General features: G+C 34.0%; 1 protein-coding gene and 1 long non-coding RNA gene across 3 annotated transcripts in view; one reads left to right on the top strand and one right to left on the bottom strand.

The window, feature by feature from the left end:
• Positions 1–10,180, top strand: part of LOC139362094 (uncharacterized) — a 102,712-nt gene extending 92,532 nt beyond the window's left edge. Inside the window, exon 4 of the long non-coding RNA XR_011620436.1 lies at positions 9,556–10,180. This is a non-coding gene — a long non-coding RNA (uncharacterized lncRNA). The remainder of the gene's footprint in view (positions 1–9,555) is intronic.
• Positions 1–24,365, bottom strand: part of LOC105485564 (roundabout guidance receptor 1) — a 1,159,905-nt gene that overhangs the window by 816,268 nt on the left and 319,272 nt on the right. The window lies entirely within an intron of this gene.

Genomic DNA, 24,365 nt, shown 5'->3' with positions numbered 1-24,365 from the left:
ATATGCCCCTCACGTTTTATTCATTTATTAAGATGCACATTTATACAGAATTGCATGGAGGAAAAGATCATGGATGGAAGCTTGTTAGAAATGGACCATGCTCACTCGATGGCACAGTAACCAACTGAATGGCAATTTATTTCAATTGGTCTATTTAAGAAGCTAGAAAACTATTTTTAAAATACCCGTAGTTCAGGTGACAATAAGAACAAAATGCTTGGACCTCTCTGATCTCCTGAATCCTGAGAACATGTTATGGAAATGCTCTGATAGGTCAGGCATCTCCTGGATTTAGAGGGTCTTTTTTTTTCCCACTTGAATCACAATAGTATAAGCCAGAATGCAGATGAAAGGACAAGTGGCTGGCCAGAGCTTCCAGATTTCTCTGCCAGCACTAAATTAATAGACACAAAAAAACCCAAGGCAAATGCCGAACTGCATGTAGATAAAGTCTACATAAAACAAAGACTAAGAAGCTGTTGAAGGAGCAAAGACCATGACTCAGGAAAACCTACAACGAGTGCAGAATGGGATACACACACACCACACATACACAAACACACACACGGAGAAATACACACATACTCAAAAAAATTCAGGTGATGCAGACCAGACAGAAAACTGAGTGAGCATTTTCCCAGCTACAAATTGGAATAAAGGGGAAATTAGAAATAAAACCCTGGATTTCACACTCTCACTTGTTGCTGGCTGCACTGTTTTGCACCTCTGATAACTGTATATGTCTGTTCTCATTCCACACTGTGGCTTCAACTGTTCTCAAATAATGTTTAAATTTTTCACATAGATTTAAAATTGATAAAGGAATTTTTACAGAAATCTGGGCAGAGTAGCTCCTACCTGCTTGCATTTATTTAGTATCCAGAAGGACCTGAAGAGGTATGTACCTGCCACATTTGCTGTAATTTCGTCTAGATACACTGCGTGTTACATAAGCACAATTTGAAAAATTCACTATTAATTTTATTTGAAAGCAATAAGAATAAAATATCATTGCATCAACGCCTGATAAAAACATTAAAATATGAGAGGAGAAAAAGCAATAGATGTCTTTTGGTACATCATGATGTAAAACAAATAATATACATAATATACACAAGTCCAGGTCTTTTAGAAACCAACATGGCTATCACTTACATTTCTCTTCTCTGACTTTCTTTCTTCATATATAATTCTTTTGTGTTGTTGTTGTTGTTTGTTTGAGACGGAGTCTCGCTCTGTCACCCAGGCTGGAGCACACTGGTGCAATCTCAGCTCACTGCAAGCTCTGCTTCCCAGGTTAAAGCGATTCTCCCCGCTCCGCCACCCGAATAGCTGGGATTACAGGCACCCGTCATCATGCCTGGCTAATTTTTGTATTTTTGTAGGGATGGGTTTCACCATGTTGGCCAGGCTGGTCTTGAACTCCTGACCTTAGGTGATCCACCTGCCTCGGCCTTTCAAAGTTCTGGGATTACAGACATGAGCCACCGTGCCTGGCTCCTTTCTTCATATAATTCTATCGTGCCTATCTCACAGTAAGCTTTGACAGAACTAGTTTCACTGTTTTATTTTTTCTTTGAATTCAACTAAATGACAGGAAAACCATCTAAAATGTTTGAGAAAACATTTTAAAAATTAAGTGATTTAGTGTACACTGTCAAAAATAGGTCTTAACCATTTTTGAAATAATGAAAATGTAAAAGCAAGTAAGTAATTCTGGGCAGTATAAAATAACCAGATTATTTATTTTCTGTCAATTGTTATGAGCAGTCTTATATAATCCGCAAATAAAAACAGAAAGTCCATTAAAATTATTCAATTAAATCCTTACCCTGGTTTTATAAAACAAAAATGGCCATATTCTGTTACTGCTTCAGATTAAATAGAGCTTTGTGTACTGGAGACTGACTCTTTCAACCTCTGCACTTGTTTTCCGAGATTGAAGTCATTTTTCTTTCTAATTATAAATTTAGATCTTTTACATTCAATCAAAACTTCACATCAGTTTGTAGAGATCTCTGATTTGAATAGAGATTGTGTAAAAGCAGAAAAAACAGACCAACTTGTACATAGGAACAGCTATTGTACGCACATCCTAGTGGCATTTTTTCAAGTACTTGGATGCTAACATTTTCAGTTTATGTTCTGCTCAAGATGCCTTTCAACACCCTCACTAAAAATGTGAATTTTAGAATCCTCTAGTTTTCTTTAGAATAGCCAGCTCTGGATTATTTCTAATGTCTATTTAACCAGCAAATGAAGAGGCAGGAGAACGTTGTGTTTAGGGGAGGCAGTTCTAACGCCAGCTTATCGGGGCTTGAATATCGGCTCTACCACTTGTGGGTTGAGATAATATGGGCAAGTTCCATGACACTTTTTGAGTTTCAATTTCCTCATTTTAAAAATGGAGATGCTTTGGCACTGGCATAAAATCAGACATAGACAAGTGGAACAGAATAGAGAACCCAGAAATAAATCCATACATCTACAGAGAACTCATTTTTGGCAAAGGTGCCAAGAACATACATCGGGGAAAGGACAGTCTCTTCAATAAGTGGTGTTGGGAAAACTGGATTTCCACATGCAGAAGATTGAAACTAGACTGGTGTCTCTCACCGCATACACAAATCACATCAAAATGGATTAAACATTTAAATCTAACACCTCAAACTATGAAACTACTAAAAGAAAACAATGGGGAAACGCCCCAGGACATTGGACTGGGCAGATTTCTTGAGAAATACCCCATGATCACAGGCAACCAAGCAGAAATGGACAAATGGGATCACATCAAGTTAAAAGGTTTCTGCACAGCAGAGCAAACAAGCAACAAGATGAAAAGACAACCCATAGAATGGGAGAAAACATCTGCAAACTACTCATCTGACAAGGGATTAATAACCAGAATATATAAAGAATTTATAAGGAACTCAAACAACTCTGTAGGAAAAACATCTAATAATCTGATTAAAAAATGGGCAAAAGATCTAAATAGGCATTTATCAAAAAAGATATATATGTGGCAAACAGGTATATAAAAAGGCGTCCCCATAGAGGTATCAGAGATACCAACAGAGGTATCAAAATATCTCATGTGATTTATATACACCTACTATATACTCGCAAAAAATAAAAAGAAAGATTAATAAATGTATAAAAATAAATAAATGGAGATTCTAGTGATAGCATCTACCTTATGCATTCTTTTGAGAATACAATAAATTAAAAATATGTCAGGTGCTTCGCACAGTGCCTGTGACATGGTAAGTGCTGAAAAGATTCTCAACAATATCGTTATTTAAATTATTCCGCCCATTGTTATCATCCTCATTAGTATTTGGCAGTATATTCTCTGGCGGGAATGCGAAATGCTAAAGCCAGCATACTAAAACAACGTAGCAGTTTCTTATGAAGTTTGCTTATCTGTTATCATAGACTCAGCAATTCTGCTCTTAGCAGTTTTACCCAAGAGAAAAGAAAAACATATGCCCACATGAAGCGTGTTTATATCAGCTTTATTCATAATCACCCCCAACTGGTAACAACCAATTCTCCACCGGATGGTGAGTAGATGAGAAAATTGTGGTACCAACATACAAGGGAATATTAATCGATAATTTTAAAAAATAAATATTGATACATGCAACAGTGTGGATGGATTTCAATACACTATGTTAAGTGAAAAAAATCAGAAAGAAAAAGCTACAGATTGAAAAATTTAATTGACATGATGTTCTAAAAAAGGCCAAGTTATAAGAACAGAAACCTGATCAAAGTTTGTTAGGAGGATGGACTATAAAGGGACATAAAGGAAACTTTGGGGATGAGGGAAATATTCTATGTGTTAATTATGGTGGTGGTTACATCACTTTACATATTTTCCAAAACTCATAGAAATGTACAGCTATAAAGAGTAACTTTTACTGTACATAAATTGTATCTAGATAACCTGACTTGAAAGATGAAACTAGAAATACGTGCATATCAAGTCAGTATGGAGGAATATGTAAAAACATTAACAAGTTACCTTCCAAGGTCCTTACATACACTCCTTTGAACAAAGCCTAAGCTATGACTGGAGTTGCTGATTCATCCTAAAGCATTATGTCAGAATCCAGTTACGTCCACAAAGTTCATGGGTATTCCTAAGATGTTGCTTTCTGAGCTGGCCTAGAAAGCCAGGAAAATGTGGAAATAAATATTCAAGATCCAGGGTCCACAAGTCCTCAGCTGTGCTCAAAGTCTGACCCTCCTTCACCACTCAGGTTCTGGGTCAGCGAGTTCAACTCATGAGGAAGGGCCCACAGACACACAAAGCCTAATCCAGGTTATGGAATTATTAACAGGAATCAGCTCAGCGGAGGGAAGGGACAAAAAACCTGATTAACTGGCACTGAGCTAAACGAGAAAGCTCCTGGCAGCAAGCGCAGAAGCACCCTGTTGGCCACTACATTCTTAAGCTATTCAGGTTTGAAGCCAGGTGATTTGGTTGTAGTAGTAATCCAGAGACAATCAATTTTTATGTCTGACACGGCTCTGAACTGTCTGCTCCATTTCCCACCAATTAAATCTTCTTATTGAATAATGCCCGTTAGTTTCCTTATCTTTTTATTTGAAAATTCTGTTTTACAAGCAAGTAGCAAACTATAGAGCATTCTTTTGATTTAGTTGGTTCTTATTTTATTTTTTCTTCTTAAATACAAGACATGTCTGATTATTATTATTATTATATAATAGATGCTCTCGTATTTGCTATTGTAAATTGTCTGAATTGTTATACCTTCTTCTTTCCAACTAACTTTTTTCTCTCTCCTTTTGTAACCTTTTTATTGGTATCTGGTTTTCAAATGTAGCCACGGTCTAACATTTATGATATAATTTTTAAATTGATGATTATAATTTTTTAAGGATTGAAAATGTTTTATAATTTTATGAAATAAATAAAAATTAAAAACTTCAACTAAATCAACTTATTAAGCTACTATAGGTCTTACAAGTTAAGAAAACTGCTCTTTTGAAATATCTTAAACATGTAACTGTAAGCAATATTTATAATTCATAAGTTTTCAGAAATTAAGTTCAATAAAAATAATAATTTACTCTGCTTAATTCATGTTTAATTTGTCCAACTCTTAATATAATTTAATTTCAAACATTTATAAAGATGCAGACAACCTACGCCAACAAATGAGTAAACAAACCAAAAATCCTCGGGAAGTCCTGAAGGACTATAGCCACTCTTTAAACTTAAATTGATTGCATTTTTGAGAAAATGATGTTTCTCTCAATTGATTAGACCCCTAAGAAATGCACAGTTGGGCCACCCTACCATATCGAAAGCCCCAGATAGCTGAAGTGCTAACTGGGGACAAAAGGAGCACAGAAGGCGTACCAGAGTTGTACAAAACAATCACAACTTAGTGAACGGTTGCAGAAATGAAAGGCTGTAGAGTCCCACAGTGTTTTCCTTTCTTGGCCTTGAATGTATTTGTATATATTAACCAATTTCCATGTTTCTTCTTCTTCCTGTTCGCTACATTTTTTGAAGATTTTACCGAACGACAAATTGGGATTGCAAGTGAATGAGAAAAGCTTGAATACATCCCAACATCTTATTCAGATTCAGTTAAAATGGGATTATAACCAAATAAGTTATTGATGGGATTTTGAGTTTCCATTTATGGGAAGAGAGTGAAGACATTTATATACGGTTTAGTGCATTATGTTAGACTGGACCAAATTTTTATTGTTATTGCTGTACTTGGAAGTATAATTATTTGTAGAAGGATGTAATGTAAATGGACGTTTACATGAAAGTTCTGGATATGAATCGGTTCTGCCAGGTAGGTGTAATTGCATGAGCTTTGGAGGGCAAAAGGAGGTAGTGGTTATTATTCTGCTGTTGTGGGTATTACAAAAACAGAGTAGCGATCAGTGTTTGCTGATCCCTGTACTGCATGTGTCACTGTCTTGTCACCAGCAGCTTGGCATGAGGGCCAGTTGTGGTAGAGACAGAGCACCAGTTTCTGAATGTACTACAAATAGTGTCATATACAAATGTCTTCATTCTCTTCCCCGAAATGGAAACTCAAAATCCCATCAATAGCTTATTTGGTTATAATCCCATTTTAACTGAATCTGAATAAGATGTTGGGATGTATTCAAGCTTTTCTCATTCACTTGCAATCCCAATTTGTCGTTCGGTAAAATCTTATTTTTTAAGTTTATTCTTCTCTTTTAAGTAGGTAATAAAGAGCAATTTCTATAGCATTTTAGGCTGAGTCTATGTTGGAATTACCATATGTGCACATGATTCTAGACACAAACAACATTACTGAGATTCTTGTAGGAACCACCAGAACTCAGGATTTGTAAAATATTAATCAAATTGAGTAAAGGAATTTGTTCCAGAATAGTTTAGGATATCCAGTATAAAATTCTGGTTTTCTGTCATTGAGTATCCTCTTAATTTGAGCAAATTTTCTGTTGAACTTGTATCAGAGGGTTGCCCTTCCTTTGATAGCTCTTCAGTAGGCCAAGAGCAAAGTGAATGTAAGATAATTGAGTTATTCCTAAAATAAACTTTTTCTACTCTTCTGAGTTTATTTTTCTAAGGGGAGAAGATGTTTCCTCCAATTTTCTTATGAAGAGCTGATTAATCCTAAAATTTGAAGCCTAAGAAAAGGAAGAAACTATTGTGAGAATCAGAGTCACTCATGAGGAATTTAAACCACTGCAGAGATAAAACCCTGTGTAACAGTTAATAGCTCTATATACCAGGAAAACACAGTGGACCCTTGTAAAGAAAGAATAATAAGTTCTCAGTACACAAGAAAGCTACTTCAGTTTTTAATCCTATAGATCATGGTTTCATTTAAACTAAATTTTAATAATATGTGCTAATGAATAAAATGCGATTTTAAAAATAATAAATGAAACTTAACAAATTGCATATGGTTAGTTTGCATTTAAAAGACTAAAGTATTTTTCCATTGCAATGTTTGCATTTCTAAAGGATGGACAAAACCTTTTATTTTTAGCCAGCCAATCTGTACCATGTTTGATTTGTTTTTTGTTTGTTTTTTTTTTTTGGTGAACATTAAAATTCTACATTAAAAATTATAATTCCCCTTTACCAGGGACCTCAACTTTCCATCTTATTTCACCACAGATAGTTTTAGTGTCTTCAGTCTTTCATTTCAAAGTGCTTATATTTAATATTTATTACCAAGGAAATAGAAGGCTTAGTCAACTCAATGTTATTTATTTATTTTGCTTTGATCTGTAGGTTGTCATGTAAACTAAGCAGCATATTTCTCTCTCACTTACATATGGGCTTGCTGACTGACAGAGCTCTCAGATTTCTTTGTGGCTAAGGAAAGTTATTTTTGACACAGTGTGAGATATTTTAAAAGAGAGTTTGAAGTGTTAAAGCAGATATCTGGGCCAACAAAAATGAAGATCATGTTCTTAATTTTGATCATTCCAAAAACTTCAGGCTGAGCTTCCTTATCTCAAAAAAAGCATTGTAAAAAGTGAAGGTGGTTATAAAAAGATGGCTTTTAGCTTTTTGGGTTATAGAAATTAGCTTTAAAAATTCATCCCACGCCCCTAACATGATTTTTAGAGTGATTATTTTTTTCTCTCAAATCATGCATATATAGGATTCATCTCTTCGGTCATGCCTTTGTTTCCTGATCAGGCAAATCTCTGAATTTTCTAATTCTAGGTTCTTGATTGTTGCCTTTTAGCAAAGAAACTAATTTTAAAACATGCATCATAATGGTTAATCCACATGTCATTATTGATCTCTAAGTCATAATGTTGGCACAGACCGTACCTCTCATCTTAGTCACTGTTCATAGAAGTATTGAGAATCAAGAAAGGCTGATCTACCTTAAAATGATACAGATAAGAGACCATAGCTCTATTCAACTTTACCAAGAAAGCAAGAACCAATAAAAGACTGAGATAACTGGTAAATCAGGGGTCAATGACCAGCTAATATTGCCCAAGTTAATATGAATATCAAGCTGGTCAATATATCTAGCCAATTCTGGCCCTTCTCTTCCCTTCTGTTCCTTTCTGTCCATTCCTTCTTGCTGGAAGAGACATAATACCTGCAATATCTACCAAAGTTGAGCATCTGTGTATCCTACAACCCAACATATATACTCTCTTTTGAAATTTATACATATATTAAGCAAAGTATATTGGCAGGAATGTTTATAGAAGTTATATTGGTAATAGTCAAAAGCTGAAAACTACACAAATTATAATCAACAATAAAATGTACAAGTTGAGATATATTAATACAATGAAATATTATACAAAACAACATGAATAACTCTCACGTAGACAAAAATTAAGTAAAAGAAGCTAAACGTCCTACATATGTACTGTATGGTTCTATGTGTATAGAGTGCAATGACAGCAAAGCTGGTTTGCTGTGATAGATATTAGCATAAAGGTTGTGTTTAGCAGGAGTTGGTGATGAGAGTGGGGCAGAGGAAACCCTTCTAAGGGGAAGAGACATTGTATTCCTTGAAAACACACACGAAGGTGCGTTTAATGTGGAAAAATTCAAGTTGTACACTTGGGATTTGTCTAGTTTCCTATATAGATTACACTTCAATAAAAAAGCTCTGGCCCTTATGGAAAACTTAGATAATAGAACTGTGAAAGTAAAAACAAAACAAGAAAAATCAGAACTTCTTAAACATAGTTAATATTAATCTTCTCTTTTTTTCTTTCCAATCTTTAAAATAAAATCAGTGCTAATAATACAGAAACAGAAACTGAGATATCTATTAATCTGTCTTCCGCCTGTCTATCTATCCCTCACTGTTTTTTAACTTAATGTCATATAAATTACTTACACTTCATTTATATATGATTTTAATATTCTCTCGTATGAATTTATAATAATTTAAATGCCTGCATTTTTATTTGTATAGTCTCAGAAGCATAACTTGAGTCAAAGCCATACAGTTATGAAAGTCTTGATCTTGTAGGACTCTTGATATTGCCAACCAAAATGTCTACTCCAATTTATATCCACACTAACATCATGGGTTGTTATCATTACAAGAAAAAGTCATAACAACACGAATCTTTCATGCCCAAGTGTGCTTTTGTAAAGTCAAAAGTGTACTATTAAGATGTGCTTTTCCTTACATCAAATATGGATGAGAAAAAAGTAGGTGTACCAAGGAGTTAAAAACTGGAATATTTGTAATTTAAAATATTCTTATCCACTGAATAAATTATTCTGGCATATGGCCACTGATACTTACAAGTAACATGTCAAATTACTTGGTGTGAGTTCTTAAGTACCGTCATAGAAACTAAGAAGGGACACTCAATAGTCTACTTTCTGTTTCATGGAGAGGAATGATAGCAAATTGGTTTTATCCCTTCAAAGTTATCACCACGTGTTGATGTACACTATGTTAAAAGATTCCTTCATTTCTATTTACATAACAATAAAATATGTGGCCGTAAACATTTTAAACCAATTAGGTCATTTTTATTTTTTCTTTTCTTCCTCCACAGTCTTGGTTCTTGTGTTTGCTCCCTGAGTGAAGAGTCATGCTTCAAACTGATTCACGGGTCTGGCAGAGACCACTGGTGCTGGCAGCTCTTTGCTGATATTCTGGATGGTCTGAAATTCTTCCCTCTGAGCATCAGTTCATTTGCTCATCATCACCACAATATTTGGGAGCTTAGAAACCTCGAAAGTATGTTTTTCAATGTTTGGATAAGTGATAAAAACAAATGTATTTTGTGTTGGTTAAATATTTTTGAGACAGAACATTTAGTTATGTTTCTCAGGGTTGATGTGTTCATAAAATAGTATTTCATCAATACTGATTACTTCTGAGTATTGAAGATAATACCACTAATAAATATATGTATAAAATGCTTATTTAAAGGTATAATTCTGTTTAAAAAGTGAAGACAGGCAAATTTTGTACTGTGGAATATCATAATTGATCATTAACTCAACAGAAGCCAATGAGGGTATAGATAACAGTCTTTTCCCTCAATTTTAGGGGAAAATTTAGGGAAATATTTGGGGAAAAATGCTTCACAGTAAAGCAGCCTTTTGTGCAGACTGTAGTTTTGGCATAAAATTTACATTTTCCCCACCATCTCAAGACAAAAGTAATTTAAATAACTCACATAAATGAATTTACCAAAAACTATTATTATCTAAATCTATTTTTAGGCATGCTTTTGTTCTTCTTCATGTGCTAAGTTGATAGGACCCATATATATTGTCTTTGACTTCTAAAATTAATATTTGATATGAAAGTGATTTCCATGACCAACTGGCATATACTAGAAAACTGAAGAAGCACCAAGAGAAATAAATTTAACAGTTAAATATAAACATGATTTAAATGGAATTTCACATACATAGTCTTTAAATTTATCTCTTTTACCTCACTACATCATTATCAGATTTTAATGTAAATCTATGTTCTTTGAAAGTAATAAAAATTTCAAGATCTGCAAATATTTGGTGAGTGGCTACCCTCTTTTTACATTCATTGTTAGTTGGAGAGAAAGCTCAGATAAGTCAATACTAAAGCAAGAGCTAGAATGAAGATGAGAGAGAGCCACAGCTAGGGAGGAAGAGAGAGCTATAGGAATAATCAGGGAAGAGAGTGACAATATTTTAATGGGGGAAAGATCTGAGAAGGCTTCATTGAGGGTTGACATTTGAGTCAGACCTTGAAAGAGATCTAGGACTCTAACAGATTGAACTAGACGGCAGAGGGCATGCCAGTCACAGAGAATGAAAGAAGAAATCTGTCCAATATTCTCCCGTTATCTACACATCCAGAGTCTTAATTCTGAACCTGCCACGAAGCCAGTCTTCACACTGCTGTGAGAGTCATCTTTTGAACAGGCAAGCAGCATCACATTCGCCTCCCCACTGGTTTAAAGTGCAATAAACTTTCAGTTTATTGTATGTCATGAAAATATGTCATGAAAAGGTCTCTGATCATCTAGACTAAGTTTATCTCACCACCCCTATCTCTCATTACCTGCACTTGCACCACTCACTGTCACTTACCTGTCATAGCAAACTGTTTGTACTTTCCTAAATACATCATGATCTTGCATCAGCTTCATCCTCTGTCTGGAATAAGCTTTTGTTCATAATTTATGTAGCTGATTTTACGCTCATATATCACAGCCAACTCGAATAAGATGGCAAATGTTAGACAACTCTTACTTTAACCCCTGATCTATTTGCCTTCTGTAGCGGTCCCCTACAAGAACCAGGATAGTCCTTGTCCTCAAACAAGTTCCCCTTGTTTAAATGTGTGTTCCCTACATGCACTTCTTTGTTCTGGTGACCATTTCAGTTGTCTGCGTGTTTGCTTCTCCCTTGCACCATAGATACTGTGGGACTAAATTTTCTATCCTTAGAACCAAATACAAAATAGAGGCACATTTGTTTTGGTTGTTAAATTACACAGAATTGGGCAAAGGTAAGATGAGAGAATACAGACACTGTTTGGGGAACAAAAGAGAGAAGCAAAAAGGCCTTAAAATAATGAGAAAAATGGTTGGTGGAAATAAGGGAGTCATGTGGAGGGCTTCGAATGCCATCAAATGGATTTAGATCTCTATTCTATTTTCATAGAAATGCAAGCAAATATTTTCAACAGATGAATGACCCAGTTTGCCCTTTGAAACCAGATATAAAGAACATTAACATCAAGTTAAAGTTTGACATAGAGAGCAACTCATATCACATTTAACTCAAGTCATGCTTATATTTTTATTGTTATCCAAAAAACATACGTGCTAAATGGAAGTCTTGTTAATTATGATTGTTATTGTTTATAATAAAAAATGCTAAGGTTGAGTTTCAAGAGAGTATAAACACATTTAGAGTATATTACATTTATTAGTAACAGAGAGCTTCAACCATATTTTAAGAGAAAACTGTTAGCAATAACACTTAACATAGTAAAATGGTATTCAATGGTCTTCACAATTATAACTTCACATAGATTCCTAAATAAGGCATCAGTGAATTTTTCTTTCTTAGGTATTGAACACTAAGCCACATTCTGTCCTTTATTCTGATGTATCATGTATGCTTGTCTGTGTCTGTGTGATTTCAAACTATGTATTTCTCTATGGTGGCCCTATTAGCATTTCTTGCTGTCATGGGCAATCAGTTTTAAAGTAAATAACTTAGTATTGGTTTTGCAATATCTTTTGGTGATTCTGTTCCATTGGATAGAGCATGGAGCTTGAATAGATCTGTTTTATACATTTTTACAGCAAGAAAATAGAATATGAGCATATGAAAAATTCATCATGACTCTCCTTAGTCCTTCAAATAACTTCATCTTGAATTTCTATCCTCAGAAAAAGCAATTGGTCATCTTAGATATAATGATATGACTCAGGGGCACGTCCACAAACAGTGTATCAAAGGAAAAAAAATGAATCTCATTTTCTAGAGTCTGCAGAATGTTAGTGTAAGGAAAGGTTAAAAGAAAACTAAAATGATTTAGAAGTCATAGTAGGTAGGACAGTCTAAAGGCATGAATCTGTGCTCCAGAGATTACTTCAAAATTGATTGACCTTATAACCACAACATAAAATGATTTTGTATTCAACACAGCAGTAGTTCTCTAAATTAATCTGCTATAGGTATATCAGAATTTGATTTAAACAAGTATACTGATCTCAGTGACTAGAGAGGTTGACTTCTAAGAACATAAGAAGACTAATTTTTCCAAAAAAGAAAAAAACATAAAAGAATATAGTCTCTCAGCTCCTCAATTCTTATTTTTGATTTTGCCCAGATGCAAATAAATAAATAATAAAATTCACAGAAGACTGCCTTAAATGTAAGCAATCTGTCCTTAACTATATATTCAAGATGACATCCTTGGATCAAGTCAAACTATTACGTTATTCACGTACGATTCTTTTGGTCTCTCATAGATTTTTTTCCCCCTGAATTGTGTTTTGGTGGAATATTATCAGCCTGTATTGAGTAGAGATATGAAAAAACTAATCTATAATATATCACTGCACTTATTGTGGATATAATATAAAAACATAGTGCCATGTATTTCAGAATTTCTTTTTATGAGGATATTTTTTGGTGGAAATGACTCAGACTTTTCTGTGATATCCATTTTCCGTTTATTTCATAGATTTAGAGATTAATGTGACTATCTTATTTTCCTTTATACATTACTATAAGATTACTAAGAAATGGAAGCTGGATTTTGGAAGGCATTCTGGTGACCCCATCTGAATCCCTTTGCCTCAGATGCATCCATACTCTAGTGACAGAGAGGGTTGTGGTTGCAGAAGTCTCACTTCTGTTGTCTCTGAAAATTACCCTTCACAGAATAGAAGGTGCCTCAATAGGCCACCAACCACGAATGACTGCTTAAGGAGATACCAAAGAATCACCTCCTTTCCTCATGGTGGAACCAACTTTTGATACAAATCAGCTTCAGAACGTTCAGTAACAGCAGACTGAAGGGAACATTCAAGGGGAGACCTCCTCACTCTTGCTTAGAATTATTTCCTGAACCATCCTACTTCTCAGGATGTATCATAGAAACATTTTTTCTAAAGGAAAATATGCAGGGTACTTTTTATTGTAGACAAGTTTTGATTGCAAGGTAAAGAAGGCCTATTGAGATACTCGAAACTCATCTGAATGCCTGGAATAATAATCCTGTCCTAAGAACTTGAAACAGACATTCTATTAAGTTCAGAGGTCTTTGTCATTAGATGAAAATCATGCGTTTACATTTCTTAGAATCTTATCAAATTCAAGTGTCCTTAGAGTTAGACATTCCCATCTCTGTACATATGTATATTTTTAAAAGGAAAAGAAGTGCAAAGTGATCCAACGAGGTGATCACTGGAGTAGGATACCAATATTTCTGTGACTAGAGGAGAAAAATTATGTACCTTAAAACCAGAGGTTTAAGCCACATGAAAAATGAAAGCAACCATTGGATAAGCCTTGAACTTTGAGATATAACAACTTCAGAATTGTCATAAGAATTAACTCAGAGCTCCAGCTGAAATATTCGGTCCTTTAGAGCCAAAATTAATGGGGATTGTAGTTGTTTATTGGTGAATTAACTATCTCGGTTAAATGGCTTGACTTCATTAACTTGAGATTCATCTTTCAACATCCAAAATATTTAGAATTACATATAAACCATTATAGATTTTGGTTCTCAACAGTGGCAGTCATACCTCTCAGGGATAGGTGCTCTTTGAAAATTTTGCTTTATAGAAATATATTAAATAATACCTACATGAATTGGGAAATAGCGTACTTTTTGTTAAAACAATAAATATTACAATGATATCTCAACAAATGAATTTAAGATTCAATACAATATCAATGAAAACCCCATAAGTTTTCCATTAAACTTGACAACCATATTCTAAAATCCACATGGACAAAGGGATAAGAATAGTACAAGGTGGATAATTTATTCTATCAAATATAAAAAGGTATTTCATCGTAGAACAATTTGCGTAATTTATTAATGAAACAGAAAAACTGACTTATAGAATGAGGTAGAGCACGCGGGGGAAAAAACAAAGCATGTATGGAATCTTGAAAGCAGGTATTACAGGTCAGCAAAGGAAAAGACTGACTTTCCAGTAACTGGAGACAGAAAAACTGGAAGTGCACATGAAAAGAAAAAAAAAAAAAGAATTCTAAATTTATACCAGCCACAAAAATTTATTTCACAGATTAACAATTTTGTTACAAATCTAAAAGAAGATCATTCAGAGTATCTTTATCACCTTGAAATGAGTTTTTTAGAGCAAACCTCACAGTTACAAACTACAAAATTTATTGTTAATTTCAATGATATTGAGAATTTCTTTTCCTGAAAACATATCTTTGAAAGAAGGAAAACAGAAATCATGAACTGAGAGAAGACATTACAGGCAATAAATTAACGCTAATGCTATATAAAGAACTCCCAATGTAAAAGAAAATAGCAAACAAAATGGGTTTTTTGAACGGGCAAAAGTCATAAACAGACATTTAATTTAAAAAAATCCAAACGGGCTCCAATGATGGTAAGAGCAGTAAGTGAAATACACAATAAAACTATAATAGGATAGTATTTCAAATTGACCAGATTGGCAAAAAAATGTAAAAGCCAGTTAATATTCAAGTGTTTGCAAGGATACTGAGAAGCTGACATTTCCTCTTCTGCTAGTAAGAGTGTAAATTTAAACAACAACTTTAGAAAACATTTTTTCATCGCATATGGAATTGAACATTCATACATCCTACAACCAAGCAATTCTACTCCTAGATTTCTATCCTGAAGAATCTCTTGGATTTGAACACCGGTAGATAAATATATTACAAATTCAAGAAGCTTGGTCTAAACTTTATTTTCTTGAAATAATGGCAAATAAAATATACATGAATAGTAAGATGGATACATAAAATGTAGTATTTTCAGTGGAGAACCCAGCAATGATAAAATTTATATAATGCTCTATGCATTAACATAAATAAATATCACTAATAATGTTGAAAGGAAAAAGTCATGGAAGAACATGTAAAAAGATTCCTTTCATGTTAGGTTCTACAACTGATAACAATGCAAATATGTTAAAGCTACAGGGAAAGGGAGGAGAGAGGTTAATACCATAAAAGTGATGAGATTAAGATGGCAGGGGTGAATGAGGAAGATGTTATCCAAGAAGAGTTACAAGCAGAAGTTGGATCCCAAATCACTGGTAATCTTTGTTTTTTTATACATTAGTTGATAAACCTTATTAGTGTCCATTTTATGACAATCAGTCCAATTGTATCCTCTTTGTCTCATTCCAGTTGTCTGCATACAAATAAATATCCACCTTACCTAGCTACTTCAGGTTTTAACTCCCATTCATATTTTTTTGGGTCATAACATACATATTTGTGTACATCATATCCACATCAATGCATATATTACTGAATATATACATATATGTATATATCCAGTCTCATTATTTAACCCCAGACTGAACATTTAAAGTTTTAACTTTATAAAAATAAAGTTGTTGAAAACTACAACAATTGATCACACCAATGATCATGTTCATCATTAGGATATCATGAGTAGAACTATATACGTAGTAATGTTCACAGATTTTATTACATTTCTGTTTGGTTTTTTTTTTGGAAACAATACAGAAGTTGTTTTTTGGCATTTTGTTTTATTGAGACAGGGTCTTGCTCTGTCATCCAGGCTAGAGTATAGTGGTGTGATCATGGCTCACCGCAGCCTGAAATTCCTGGGCTCAAGCAATCCTATCTCACCCTCCCGAGTAGCTGGGACTGCAGGTGCACACCATCAGGCCTGGCAAATTTTTAAACTTTTTCATAAACACAGGGTTTCACTCTGTCATCCATGTTGATCTCAAACTCCTGGCTTCAAGCAATCCCCTTGCCTCGGCCTCCCCTTGTTCTAGGATTACAGACATGAGCCACTGTGCCCAGCCCAGAAATTGTTTTCTCTCTTAATACTTTTGCGTTTCCCCTATTACAACAAGCATATAAATATTCATTTTGCTTCTTATGTTACCATTTGTATCCCTTTAATTTATACAAACCTTTAGTCAAAATAAGTGGCAAATTCAAACTTTTACTTCTGTGGGTAACATCAAAAGTAAATTATTCAAATCCCCAGATCCTCTAAAATTTTATTTATCATAAATCAAATTATAGGAGTCTATAATTGCAAATCATCTTTCCTAAAATAAATGTCTGAAAGGTTATTATGCAACATGTTTTGTATAATAATATTTCAGTACATTATTTGAGGGCACTTTGTCACCATATGCATTATCGCTATTTTTTAGTGTTCTGAAATAAATAAGATCACAGTGCAATTAGTGTTGCTTATAATAGATATGTACAAAACTTAATTAAAATATGATAAATGGAGAATTTTTCCCACTAAGCTGTCACATTATTTTGGGGGAACATCTGTTTATTTTTAAACCACGTTATACATCTTGTTCTTGATGTGCATGCTAATGATATTGTTATAATATACCTCAGTGCACTTTTAAAAGATCAGAAGTGGGTATGAAATGATATATTTGGGGCCATATCAGTATCTTTGACATTATATTCTACTCTCTTAATCTCGTCTTCTTCGTTTAAGAGTAAAAATCCAACACTTTCTTTATATCTGTTCTACATTACAAAAAAGGTTTTAAAATGCACACTTTGTTTTATTTTATTTTATTTTTTTGAGACAGAACCTTCCTCTGTCACCTAGACTGGAGTGCAGTGGCACGGCCTCGGCTCACTGCGACCTCCGCCTCCGAGGTTCAAACAATTCTCCTGCCTCAGCCTCCTGCATAGCTGGGATTACAGGCGCACGCCACTATGCTCAGCTACTTTTTGCATTTTTTTTAGTAGAGACGGGGTTTCACCATGTTGACCAGTCTGTTCTCAAACTCCTGACCTCATGATCCATCTACCTCAGCCTCCCAAAGTGATGGGATTACAGGCGTGAACCACCGCACCCGGCCCAAAATGTAAACTTTAAATCAACAGAAAAATATATTTAATTTGATAACATACTTCATAACTTAAAATTCTATTACAATAAGTCTAATATGATTCCATAGTGACAAGCTGATTGGAGGCAAATAGCAACTCTTAGGTACCCTGATCTGTTGAGCTGGCCTTCATGACAGGAGGTAAAAGGAAAAGTCAATTGGAAATGGAAATGTGGAATCCTAAAAATGTATCTCATGCATTAATTGTTTAACTATAGAAGAGGATAAAATGCATATTAAGCTAGCCCAAGGGAAAAAGAAATATAAGGAATTCTGACTATAAATTTAAATTTTGTGATCAATATAACATATATACAAAACAAAGTTAAATACACAAAACTGAACAAATGATTGTAGCTTAAATAGCTAATTAAACTAAAGTTTAATTAGTGAATTAAAAAAATCGTAGTGATCTTTCATTTTAACAGGAAGAAATACAGTCTAGAACAAGAGTTGAAGTTTACAATTTAACAGTAACACACACAGACAATTTTTTTTTTTTTTTTTTTTTTTTTGAGACCAAGTCTCACTCTGTTGCCAAGGCTGGAGTACAGTGGTGCGATCTCGGCTCACTGCAACCTATGCCTTTCAGGTTCAAGAGATGTTGGCTAATTTTTGTATTTTTACTAGAGAAGGGGGTTTCACTATGTTGGCCAGGCTGGTCTCGAACTCCTGACCTCAGGTGATCTGCCCGCCTCAGCCTCCCAAAGTACTAGGATTACAGGTGTGAGCCACTGCGCCTGGTCCTAACACAGACAGACTTGCTTGCTTCTGAAAAGAAAGACAAGAGATAAGATACAAGCAATAACATGACATCATGTGAGGCTCACTGAAGAAACCGAGACCGTATGGTCTGGACCACAGAGCGATGTGAGGGATAATAATGGAAGGCCTCTCCCATAGCACTTGTTTTAAGTGGTTCTATAGGACAAATTCAACAGAAGCAAGGAATTTTTACACAACAAATGTCCGAAAATGGAATGGATCATGAGATCTTCACCAATTAATATTTAGCTTCTCCCTGAACAAAACAAGTGGTGTCGAAAAAAGGATTCAAGTGCTGGATAGAGATTTAACAAAACAAACTCTTCGCCTTCTTTCAAACTTTAAACTCTTTGCTTTATATCTTAGATTGTTACATCATGATTATAAAATCTAGGTAATTAAAGACATTAAAAATTAAATTGACTACAGCGTGAATTAATTTGAACCTAGTGATTATACAGTATTTGAGGATTATAAATATAAAAGTGTCAAAACTAGTCGTTAAACAAACAAAAACCAGTCCATAAGTGTACTAATGTTATGGATACACTAGGTAGAGTTGTTCATTTTTCTATTCCTAACGAATATGTAATATTAATTATAATGTCTGAATTAGAAGAGACACAGCCTGTTAAGCTGCTTCTACTTCTGTTAATTGTAAAAGAATTTACTTGGGTGGTGGGGTTAGCCTACCCATCTATTACTGATGCTACTGTTACTAGTACTACCCCTAATAACTCACTTCTACTACTGCTACTGTTCCAACTACTCACTATTGTTGATACTAATAATACTAACACTGCTAAGAAATAACATTTACTGAGTTGTTATAATGTAACCTGGTAGTACTCTTTTTGGTATATTATATAAGTTGAGAAATTTATCCCTTAAGCAACCTTACAAATAATAGGAGGTGCTATTCCTAGCTCAATCTTAAAGATAACTACATTGTGGCAAATTTAGGTTGATAAATTTGCTCAAGGTCATGCAGGTGTAAAGTGGCAGGGCCAGCATTTCATATCAGGCAATGATTTCAAAATTTGTGATCTTATCATGGTATGCTCTAGTCAAGGAAAGGTTTCAAATGTATTCCAATATAAGCATAATTTCTAAACACAAAAGCAATATTCATTTATAGCAAGAAGTTTTCTCTAAACATAGCACATAATTCTAATCACATCTTTACACTATTCTTAAATGTAAACTCAGTCTCTTGGGTAATTCTATTCATTTATCTTTTTTATGTTTTGTAAGGGTCCTCCGTAAAACCTAATATTTTTACAGCATTAGTACTTATTATTAATTAGCAGTTTATTTGTTGATAATGTCTGCTATTTGTCCTCCATTATACTGAAGTATTCTTGCCTATTATAGGGTAATCCCTGCATGCCACCTCAGAACCCAAGTTTATATTTCTGGAGAGGGTAGCTCTCCTTCCCATGATATGAGCTTGATGTCATTTAAATAAAAAAGTTGGTATATATAGAGACCTTTTTCTTCTTTTAGTAATATCAAGAAGATTAATAATTTAAAATATCTGTCATTATTATCATATAATTAAGCAAGTTAAAATGGAATAGATTTCATAAGTGTCAACATGTCGCAGCCTGAGAAATTATGTCATTGTAAAAGAAATTCTGCTTGAGTGAATTACTCATCATTAACTACGTTCATTGATATCTCCATTATTGGTTGTTTTCACATATTTGTATCCAAGCCTTTGAAGGGATGGTAATTTCTACCTCCAAGATTCAGTAATTGGCCAGACATGGTGGCTCATGCCTGCAGTCCCAGTACTTTGAGAGACTGAAGGAGGAGGATCGCTTGAGACAAGAAGTTTGAGACCAACCAGGCACCACAGGGAGATCCCTGTCTCTACAGAATTAAAAACAAACAAACAAACAAACAAACAAACAAACAAACAAAAAACCTTTAGCAGGGTGTGGTGCTACGCATCTGTAATCCCAGACACTCAGGAAGATGAAGTGGGAGGCTTGCTTGAAGCCAAAGTCGTTGAGGCTTTAGTGAGCCGCGATCAGGCCACTACACTCCAGCCTGGGCCACAGAACACACTCCACCACAAAAAAAAAAAAAAAAACACTCAGTAATATATGTGTAGGGAGCTCCTCAGCTACAATAAAATCGCAAAACTCCTGCATTTTCTCAAATATTTTATGACATGGGAAAAAATACCAAAATGAGTTCTCTGATTTATAAAATAATTTGGTAGAAGAACATTCATTTCACTCGGGGAACAAAAATAAAATTGACTAAATACTAATTCAGAAACAGGAGCTTATTAAAAAGGAATATATTTATAGCTGTGCTCTGATGAGAAAATAAAAACGACCCTGTGTACATTTTGAATATTCTCAGTAAAAGGGATAAATCAGATAAATGAATACATTAATGATTAACAGAAATCTTCAAACTGATTAGTTTCTTAAATCAAGGTGTTCTACAGTGTCTTCATAAATATTTATAAAATCTACTTAAAATATTTGAGTTTTTTTTTTTTCTGGAAGGAGTCAATAAAAGGAAAGTCATGTTATAGTTTGATGATAAATACCTAAATAGTTAACACATTTAGCCTATAAACTATGGTTTTCAAAAAGGAAAGTTTAAAAAAAATGTTTATGGTGCCAATAGATGTAAGCTCTTCATTAACAGCACACAGATACGTGACGGCCATAGTGTGTCAGGTACTAAACAGCCATATCATCTTCACAACGATCACAGAGAATGTAATTATCATCCTTGTTGTACATACGAGGAACTTAGGCAGAGACAGGTTAAGAAACATAGCCAAGATGGACTTCAACATCTGGGCTGTGAATAGATACCTCAACTAGATGATTCTATAGTTTTCCCCTTAAATTTCTTTGCAGGGAGGCAAACATTTTGTATTTCAAGATTCAGCTTATGATCCAGTTCTTAGCAATGGATTTGTCACTAGTTATTGGAAAAAAAAATGAAAAAAAAAAAAAGACTGGGGTAAGGATAGGCATACGATTCAGTACAGACCAACCTAAGCTAATAAATCTGATTTTAGAGACTTTTACTGATACTGATGAAAGAGTCAAATTCCTTTTACTGAGTCTTTGAAGAGAAGTGACTGCAAACCCAGGGAGAATGTGCCTGAGAAGAGAACCGGCAGACATAGACAGGGGGTTGGGGAGAAGGAGGGAGGGATGAAGGAAGAAAGGAAGTAAGAGAAAGAAAAAAGGGAAAGTAAGAAAAAATAATAATAATGATACTGAGAGGTGAAGACAAGTTATCTGAATATATCCGGTCTGAATAAATAAATACCCAGAGACTTTTCAGTTATATGAATAATGTATTAGTTTTATGAAAAATGAGATAGATTTATATTAAACACAAATAGAATTCATCAGTGAATTAATTTGTTTAGGATACAAAACTAAATAGAGCACTTTGATGGCTGATTTAACACTGAGATTTTCATATTGATGTTTCTGTTATGAAAATGCTATTCTTAATCTCTTTTATATAGTGGCATTTTATAAGATTTACATAAGAAAGATGAAGAACTAAAAATGCTTGAAAAACTACAGTTTTGAATAATTTATTATATTCTTTAACAATCCAACATTCTATAATATTCTGAATTTCATTTTTTGACAACTAAATGATAAAACTATGTCCAGTGATTATCAGGAAGTACTTTTTGACATTGCAGTAAAGGGAAATGAAAATAGTAATTACTCAATTCTGATAGTATTTCAGACACTATGCTAGGTTTTTTGCATAAATTAACTTGTATTTTCTATTAATCATTTGTTTCAGATTATTTTCCATTAGATATATTGAGTTTCTTCCAACATTATTAAAGTCATGAATTCTAAGTTTGTATTTTCTCCTTTCTTTTTATTTTTCAATTCTGGTCTTTTTAGATTATTACCATACATTATATGACATATTTTACCATAGATTTAAAATGAATAGCAAACATTTGAAAAATTGTAAGATGTGTGCAGTATCTAAAGTTAATATAGAATTTTCGTTAAAATAAAGAATTCTCATTAAAATAAAGAATTTTCATTAAAATCATAATATATTTACAGTCATTTAAAATGCTGGAAACTTCACACAAAAATGTGCAAAGATCATTAATAAATAGCTTTACTTGGAGAAATTAAGTTCAAATGAATAATAGCTACATGAAGAGATGCTTAAGGTCTCCAGCAATCAGGTAATGGTGGATTTGAACAAGAGATACTACTTAACCATCTGAATGGTGAACTTGAAAAGATGGAAGAGCCTTACCACCTATAGGTGAGGTGTAGGCTGACCAGAACTCTCATGCTCTGTTAATAGGAGTGTAGACTGGTAAAGCTATTATATAAAGCACTCTGGTAATATTACATGAAATTAATTATGCACATGCTTTAAATCTAGCTTTTATCGGAGAAAAACTCTTACATCAATTTGTAAAACGAAATGTGTGGCAATATTCACTGCAACTGCGTTCAGTTAGTGGATTGATTGGATGATCTATGTGTTCAAACCAGGGAAGTGAATAATTAAAATATGGTGAAGGTTACTATCAACCAACCAGTCTATGGTATTTTGTTGTAGCATCTCAGACTGACTAAGACAGGGTATTAGAGCAAGTACCTACAGGAGGTGTAAAGGAAACATAGAGAAAGGGAAAAATAAGTAAATTAAGAGAGAGATCTTGCTGTAAGCAATAATATTGGCTTACATTTAACAGAGGAGTATGCGTAACACAACTTTCTGCTGTGAGGTCAGTCCAGAAAAAAAAAAAAAATTGTTAAGCAATAAAATGATTGGACATTCAATTCCACATCATGCTATTATTATTCACTTATTTACCAGTTTCTAATTCCTTTATGAAATTTTGTTATTTTAAGACTCATAAACTTCTTTACAATTCTTCTGCTTTTTCTCATTTTCAGGAACGTTGTACATGTCCCAGTTACCATTGTCTTTAATGACATAAATATCTCCAAATCCACCTTTGTCTCACTCCAATTTATTTTCCGCAACTGCATTCAGATTAGTTTGTCAAATAAAGACCTATAATCATCTCACTATACATGTCTTTAATGTTTTCCCACTGCTGTTAAAGAAATACAAAGTTTTTAACTTTTTTAATACCCGACGTGGGGCCCATCAACCCTTGTATCTTCATATCACGCCACTCATACCCACTTTCAGCTCTTTCTTCCCCCATCTGGAGCATCACTTTTTGAGAGAAGCCTTCTCTTATTTCCTAGAATGTGCCATGTCTACATATTGCATACTCTCAGGGCATTAGATATCACCCTCTAATAGAACGTATATTGGACTTTCAATTTTATGTATGTTTCATAATTGATTACCATCCACGTCACCATTAAATCTAAACTCCACAAAGACATGAGTTGTGTCTGCTTGTTGCTGATTTTCTCGCTGTACTTGGTTCACAGTAGGTATTAAATAGGAATGACTGAACTAGTCAATTACCTAAATTAAAAACAAAAGCACTTAGTTTAGTATTTCTAAATTGGTATATTAATAAGCAGGTAGATTTTATATAACTGAAAAGTTTTATTTAGAATGCAACTTAGATTTTTACTTGAAATATATATGATATTAATATGTATTTTATTCAGTTTATTTTTCCTCCCATATTTTCTCCAGACATATATCCAGCATATGTTTCTCTAGTCTTGGGGGAGAGACTTTAGGTGTGGGGCAAAAGTAGAAGTTATGAGTTGATAACATGCATTTCTGGCTGTGGTTTTCTAGAATCTTGAAGGTTTGTCTTAAAAGGGAAATGATATAAAAACCAAGAGGAACAAGAGAGTAACAGAGGGGACAGTAGACAGACAGAATATACATACATATTGTACATAAAGAATGTACACACATATTGAAGGAAAGGAGCTAAAGTTGATTTCCGAAGAATGAGAGGAAGAATGTGGTGGGTAGGTACCTTGAGTAGCCAAATCTAGAGTCCACAGGCC

The sequence above is a fragment of the Macaca nemestrina genome, chromosome 2 (genome assembly GCF_043159975.1).
Source record: "Macaca nemestrina isolate mMacNem1 chromosome 2, mMacNem.hap1, whole genome shotgun sequence".
Classification (NCBI taxonomy): domain Eukaryota; kingdom Metazoa; phylum Chordata; class Mammalia; order Primates; family Cercopithecidae; genus Macaca; species Macaca nemestrina.
This window is presented reverse-complemented; position numbering and strand designations above follow the sequence as displayed.